The 8007-nt window shown below is 37.7% G+C and overlaps 1 pseudogene; it reads right to left on the bottom strand.

The window, feature by feature from the left end:
• Positions 1 to 6445: 6445 nt before the first annotated feature.
• LOC150019832 (large ribosomal subunit protein uL1 pseudogene) lies at positions 6446 to 7658 on the bottom strand (annotated as a pseudogene).
• Positions 7659 to 8007: the final 349 nt, after the last annotated feature.

Raw genomic sequence — 8007 nt, 5'->3', positions numbered from 1 at the left:
TCAGCAGGTTACTGGACCAGGAAGTCTTCAGAGATACAGAGATACAGCACTCACCTCCTATAGTGTGGTGAGAGTGTGGTCACATATGTAAACAAAAAATAACTAGTCTAGCTAGAGACATATACAAACATGGGTAATGAGCCCTGGGAGCAAAGAGAAGGAAGTCCCTAACTGAGCCTATAAAAGGTCAAGGTTTTTACAAAAGAGAAGATACTTGAGATGACAGAGGAAAGATCAAAGACTCCCACTTTTTCTTCAAAATTATGAAGACTGTTGAGATATTCTAGAGCCTCCCAAAGCCCAGAGACCACTCGTGACTAAGGAGTATTTTAGGGAGGTCAGTCTTTCAACAAACCAAAAGGGGGTGAACAATCGTGGTGACTCCTTTACAGGAGTCGAGGTAAAGTTGAGAGATTTACTGGTAGGTCTGCTGTACTGTTTGGAAATATTTGATGGCTCCTGTGGAAATCACCTAAGCCTGGCCAATGTGTGCATGTGCTATGGACTTAGAACATGAGAGGATTCAGACTATGAAGAACAAATATCCACTTAGGAGTGAGTACCTGGTAATAACCAAAACGACACAGTGTATTCTGGATTCTTATCTTTCTCACAGCCAAGGATTAATGCTCTTTCTCCATCTGCACATCAGCAGTATTCCTCCAAGCCATGCATTTTCCATAACTCTGAATTAAAATCTCTCTTTTTATTTCTCATAGCTTCAGCAACCTTTTAAAACTTCAGGAGATATGAGAGAATGAAAGAATCCTAGCTACAGATATTAGACAAAAATGGGAAAAGGCAGGATTCCATGTCAGATGTATTAGAGTAATCAAAGCCAAAGATAAATGTACTGATAGAAAATAATTTAATCAGAAGACAGAGAGCAAGTGTATATAAGGTTATGTCTGCTGACTAAATCATGACATTTTAAAAGCAGCAAATCTTGTGCGCTATATAAAAATGGACACGGGACATCTGGCCAAGATGGAGGTGTAGACAGGCTATGTCTTCCTCCACAACTAAGAAGAAATACAACTACCTCAAAACTAGAGAAAACCAGAAGTTCCAGATAATCAAACTGCATGAAAGTCCAGCAAACAAAGATATAAAAAAGAAATACTCATCTAGTCAGGTAGGAGGGGCGGAGCCAGGGTGGAGGGGACATGGTGTGGTGGCGGAAGCAGCGGCAGGCTGGTGGGAAGTGCAGTCACACACTTTAAAAGTCAGGAAGGACACCTGGGGAGCGTTCCCAGCTCCTCACCAGACCTCACAGCTCACGGTCCCAGCACGGGAGAAAATAAAGTCTTATTGCTTCCAATTGTGCAGACCACTGGGTGTTAGGGTGGAAGCAGAAACTGCCAGTCTCTCAGCAGACTTTTCTTGTTTAAAGGGACCCCACAGTCCTAGAATGTCCGCAGACCCATCCACTCTGGGAATGACAGCCAGGGAAGCAGCTAGAGGGGCGCCAGTCCGGTGTGGAAGTGGAAGAGTTGCCTGGAAAAGGGGCAAGTGCTGGGCAGGCAGCCAGCATTGTTCCCTCTCAGACTCCTCCCCCGCATACAGTGCCACAACATGGTAAAATAGGTCCGCCAGTACTGGCGAATCTCAGGCTCCACCCCTTTCAATGTAAGAGGAGCTACAGCTCTACCTGGGATGTGGAGGCAAACAAACACAGGAGTCCGTCAGAATGAGGAGACAGAGATGTATGGCCCAAAAGGGGAAACGGATCAAGATTCCAGTGGGAGAACTAAACGACAAGGAGATAGCCAACCTAACATATGAGGAGATAGACAACCTAACAGATGCAGAATTCAAAACACTGGTGATAAAGATGCTCACAGGCTTGACAGATATGCTTGAGTATGGCAAACGCATAAGAGAAGAAGTGGAGGCTATGCTAAGTGAAACGAAGGAAAATACACACAAAACCAATGGTGAAGGGAAGAAAACCGGGGTTCAAATCAATGATTTGAAATGAAGAAAAAAACAGTCAACGAGTGCAGAATGAGGAAGCAAGGACTGAAAAAAATGAGAAAAACTCCCCAGATTTTTGGAAGGAGATGAACATACAGGTTTGGGAATCACGGAGGGTCCCTGGGGAGCTGGACCCAGAGGGGACCACACCAGGACGCATCATGACTGAGATGCCAAAGGTGAAATATAAAGAGGGAGACCTGGGGGCAGCAAGAGCGAGGAGGGGAGTTGCCTACAGGAGGATGCCTATAGGACTATCAGCTGATTTCTCAGAGGACACTTTGCAGGCAGGCAGGGACTGGCAAGCAGTATTCAATGTGATGAAAAGCAAGGACCTACAACCAGGATTACTCTATCCAGCAAAGCTATCATTTGGAATGGAAGGGCAGATGAAGTGCTTTCCAGACAAGGTAAAGCTAAAGGAGTTCATCATCACCAAACCATTATTATATGAAATGTCAAAGGGACTTACTTAAAGAAAAGAAGATATAAACTATGAACACTAAAATGACAACAAACTCACAACTATCAACATCTGAATCTAAAAAATGAAAACAAAATCCAACTAAGCAAACCAGAATAGGAACAGAATCATAGGTATGGGGATCATTTGGAGGGTTTTCAGCAGGAAGGGGGGAGGGGGAGAAATGGGGATATGTGCAGGGATTAAGAAGCATAATTAATTGGTTGGTACAAAATAGACAGGGGGAATTTAAGAATAATATAGGAAAGGGTGAAGCCAAAGAACTTATATACATTACCCATGGACATGAACTAAGGGGGGTGGGATTGCTAGAGGGAAGGGGCGTACTGGGTGGAGGGGAACAAAGGGGGAAAAAATCGGAACTACTGTAACAACGTAATTAATAAAATACACTTTAAGTAAATAAATAAATAAATGAAAGCAGCAAATCTTTCCAACCTTCTTCTTAACACTCAGAGATAAGATACTGAATTTAAGAAGTATGAAATCATTTTATTTTTTGCTGGCTAATCTGATACTGCTGTGTTAATGATGGATATTTTGCTTAGATATAAATATATGCTCAAACCCTTACTGTTTTTATAATGTTTATTGCAGTAATTTCAGGCACAAAGCCAAGCAAGTAGAAAAGTAATTTTAAGGTAAACAATATTTTTCCCAGCTTAACAATTCATTTCTACATTATCATAGGTTAGAAAGTGGTAGTTATCCCAGGGTGGTGAATATTCTAGTAGCCATTCAATCCATGTAGACTGGGATGGGAAGGGTGAGAGGATAGAATTATGTAATAGTCAATATTATCCAATGTTGATTTAAAACCACACTAAATAAATTGACTTATTAAGAGAAAAGCAAGAAGTCTACATAAACCACATAACTGTTTTGTTTCCTCCTTTTGTTTTCTTTTTTTGCCTAAGGGTTGCTTCATTCCCCAAGTGGCATTCAAGTGACAGTGGGCAGCAGGAGAAATTATCTTACATAAAAAACTAATTTATTCAGCACTGTGCCACATACATAAATTCATAGCTTCAGATATATGAAATATAAATGTGGTCACTTTAATGTTCCATTTGACTTGTATGTTCAAAGAAGCTAAGGTGTTCCTCTGTAAAAATACATTTCAAGAGTACTGAGAAATAGCTTCAAAACTATATGTCTGGTTAAAGAAATCATAATATTCACTTTTGTAGATGTGTGTTCTTCAGAAATGCATGCATAACCTACACATCACACAAGATATCCTGTGTAGTAGCTTCAGAATACTCAACTCTTATTTTTTATTTTTTTATACTCTTGATTTTTTATCCTCATCAGAGGACATGCATATTGATTTTTAGAGAGAGGGGAAGGAAGGGAGGAGAGAGGAAGAGAAACATAGATGTGATAGAGAAACTTCAGTTGATTGCCTCTCATGCACACTACCAAACCCATCACCAAGGCATGTGCCCTGACTGGGAATTGAATCTGCGAACTTTTGGTTTACAGGATGATGCTCTAACCAACTAAGCCATGCCAGCCAACGCAGAATAGTCAACTCTTGACATAATTTTCTGTTTGGGCCTTTATAATTGGCTCATCAGGAGGTGTTTCAGATTATACACTGGCACACACTCACTCAAAGTATTAGTTTAGTTTAGAAGTAGTATACGTTTCACGAGTTAAGGGGCCTAGGCCTATTCTAAATGTGAAGAAAAAGGAAAGCCCTGTATAAGTTCTGTTATATTTCCTTCCTATGTTGCACCATAACCACAAGCAAAAACACAGTATTTTTACACATAAAAAGACTGAAGTGATCATTGTGATCATTTTAGAATACCTGTTGTGTTAATAGAAGATGAAAAGTTATCACCATAAAATTTTACCTATTTTTCTTTTTTAAAGAAGATTGAACTTTTAGGCTCAGCAGTTGCCTTCCTAAACCACTGTCTCTCTTCTGAATCCCACAGCAAAAAGAAAGACTTTACATTGCTCTGAACATGGTACCAGCCAGATAGGCCCTGCTTCCACCTCCAATAATATACACCTCACTGTATCGCAGGATTTTAAAAAATATTATATTTAATTATTTATCATGGATTTTTCACTATATTGCGGGATTTTGCAGTACTGTATACGTGTGTTGTTCAAGTTACATAGGTTTTAGAGTGTAGAATAAATGTAAGGTTCCTACTTTGCGGGGGGGGGGGGGTCTGGAACGTAATACCTGCAATAAGTGAAAGAATACTGTATAAGGAAAGTAGGCTGTTTTCATTCATATTGATGATGGATCATTTTAGTCGCCTAAAACAAATTAGTGCTTCTAGTCAAGATATTGACTTGACCAGGTAATTAGCACAGTGAAGGCTGGTATTAGGTGAGGTACAGGCAGGAGAATTTTTAATTTGCATTTAGGGCTGGCTTCCTGGTGGTAGTGATTTAGAAAAAACATTTGAAAAGCTACAATTTCATAGCTATGTCCCTGAGTGAAAATAGAATCAGATTTCCTCCCTCTATGCCAGGTGTAATGGGGAAAAGTAGGCATTCACATTAGAACATTAAAACAGTAGTTTCCATTAACAATCTTTTAATTAATTAATTTTTATATTTCAATTACAGTTTATTTTCAATACTGTTTTGTATTGGTTTCAGGTATTCAGCACTGTCATTAGACAATCATCTAAAAAGTTTTATTTTACAACACTCAGGTAAATGATGAGACTAGAATAGCGGTTGATTAATGTTCCAAATTTTCCCAGGGAAATTTATTAAACTTAGTTGATGGATGGACATTTTGTGAACAGGCAGGACTTACCTGAACAAAGTGAGATAGATCAACGGAGACTACTGGCCCAAGGACAAATTTGCCAAGGCAGAGAAACCATAAGTAAGAAGGGAAGAGTTGTTAGAGAAAACCTATACTTCCAAAGGATACAGAGGTTTTGAATAACACCTGGGTTTCTCAGGGAGAACATGATTCATGACTAGCAGGAAAATAAAATTAGAATTTGAGTTACAGAGTTAGGATTTTATTCCGGAGTACATAGATGTGAAATTGCATCGCATATAATCAGGTCATTCAATAATCACCGTTCAGTTTAATATGACCCAGGATCTCCTGTTAATTCATCTTCCTTTCTCTAACATAATTCTTTACATCTCTAACTTCCTTTTGGGTATATTACATTATATTATCTCCACTGTAATTACCTTAAGGAGAGAGAAAATAAAACCACGATCAAGAAGGTTTAAAATAAGAACTGCATTTTAATATATGTTTAGGGAGATACCACACCAGAGTTTAATGTATACCATGGCTATGCTGTGGTAGAGAGGTGTATGTTTTGTGGGGCTAAAAATGTATTTAGTTGAGACAGGGTACTAAAAAATATAAGCAAAATAAATGAAAATTGTGATACAAAAGTAAATACACATTTATAAAAAAAAGATAATAGCAAATTGCCCATTTTAAAAGTTGATAAACATATCATATATTCCAGAAAATAATGTAATATAATATTCTATTAATGAATTCTCTAATACCCTCTACAACTCTTTCTTTCCTGCAGTTTTATGACTAAATAATTTGATCTTCACTTTATATGATGATGATGTAATATAGTTGTTATGGAGAAAACAAAATGATAAGTCAGCTATTCTTCAGTATAGGTAATTGTCATTTGTTTTTAATTATTAATAATTTAGAAAATGAATCTGAAATTAAGGTATACACAAAAGTAATTCAAAAGCACTTTAAATTGCTCCTGTGTTGTATTGAACTACATAATATGTAATCAAATTATTCTTGTGCTACATAAATTTATTTATTGATGAGTATATATAAAAACTTCTTCAGACAATTTAATTGCACTGATGGTGATTTTCATGCTTGTATTTTTTTTAATTTAATTTTTATTGTTTTTCTATTACAATTGTCCCACTTTTTTCATGCTTGCATTTTTTGGAAGTACCAGTCTTCAACAGGGAAAAAAAAATGTACCAGATATACTAAGATCCAATTCGATATGTTGGGATGCATAAAATTAGCAGCTTCACACTGAGGTATACTGGATATTTATGGAATTGCTGTACATTTTTGTCCTACAAACACAATTATAATATATTTTTTTGACAAAAGTGTGGTGATTACCAGAGGGAAAGGTGGGGTGGGAGGATAAAAAGGGGATAAATGGTGATAGAAGGAGACTTGATTTGCACTGGTAAACACACAATACAGTATACAGATTACATATTACAGGGTTGTATCCTTGAATCCTGTATAATTATGTTAAGTATTGCCACCCCAATATATTAAACATTTAAAAAATAATATTTTCCAAAATTTGCCCATATAAAAAATATATTACTTTTATAATTTTAAAAACTGTTTTATCAACTATACAACTAAAAGCAGAAAATTTCTTTTAGAGTGGTTGTCAGTAAAAATTGAACACATATTTTACACATCTGATTAATGGAATTTCCATAGGAGAGTTTTTTTTTTGTGTGTGTGTGTGTGTGTATGTGTGTATGTGTGTGTTTTTGTTTTTGTTTTTTAATGGTAGCAGTATGGTTTACTAAGCTGTGCCTTAGTACTGGCACTGACTGGGGCCTGCCCATGGTGCTCTCCCATACACAAAGTCTGGATGTTCTGCCAGTTAGTTCTTTTTGAGCAATGATACCAAGAAATTGACATTTAAGTGGATGTTGTACACAGTCTCATCATGTCACATTCACATGGCTAACAACCACTGCCAGACACAGCAACATCATCATCTGGAAACTGATCATGGATTTCACTTCATTGACTTTGGTTACCATGTTCTCATTGTGTGTCAGCAAGGAAGGAAACTTGCTAGCCTTATTCAGGGCTAAGCTCAGGATTTGTGGGATCTCCTTAACCAAAAACTCTGAAGCCAAAAAGGTGTCACACTTTGTGGCCAGCTTCTTGACCAGTTTCTTACTCTTGTTGAGTTTCTTTAGCACCTTCATATCTAGGCAGAGAGTGTGCTGATTCCCCAGAACACATGCACAGGATTTGGGGCATGTAGTGGACTTAAGCCTGATGGCACCCAAGAAATGTTTCTTTCTGAAGGTCATGGTTCTTCAAGCTGATCTGCAGATCCACCCTCTCTAAAAACTTCTGGCACTTGCACTAATTCCAGTGCAAGACTTCTGGTACTGGCTTATAGAGGGAGTTGCGGGAGACTTTACAGCTCATTATTTCTCATGCCACAAAAACTAGAAAAGGCCAGCTTTTGACACATTTTTTAACCTAGTTTCTCTTTCACTGCCAATAAACTTCTAGTACTAAGTGCCATGGACATATTTATATCAAGACAAAGCATCTTGACCAATGCTTTTTGTCATTAATCCAGATGTCGTATCAGAGTGGAACTATTCCTACAATGGAAAACCAATTATAACTTGCTGACACATTTACCATTTCTAGTGCTCATGATATCATTTCTGATATTTCCTGTTTCTGGAAGCACTCCCCCCCTAATATTTCTCCTAGTATAGGTCAGTTAGTGATGAATTATTTCACCTTTGGACATCTGAAAAAGTCT

Source organism: Furipterus horrens, unplaced genomic scaffold (genome assembly GCF_987537825.1).
Source record: "Furipterus horrens unplaced genomic scaffold, mFurHor1.1.pri manual_scaffold_2, whole genome shotgun sequence".
NCBI lineage: Eukaryota > Metazoa > Chordata > Mammalia > Chiroptera > Furipteridae > Furipterus > Furipterus horrens.
The sequence above is the reverse complement of the archived record's forward strand: the minus strand, read 5'-3'. Positions and strand labels throughout refer to the sequence as shown.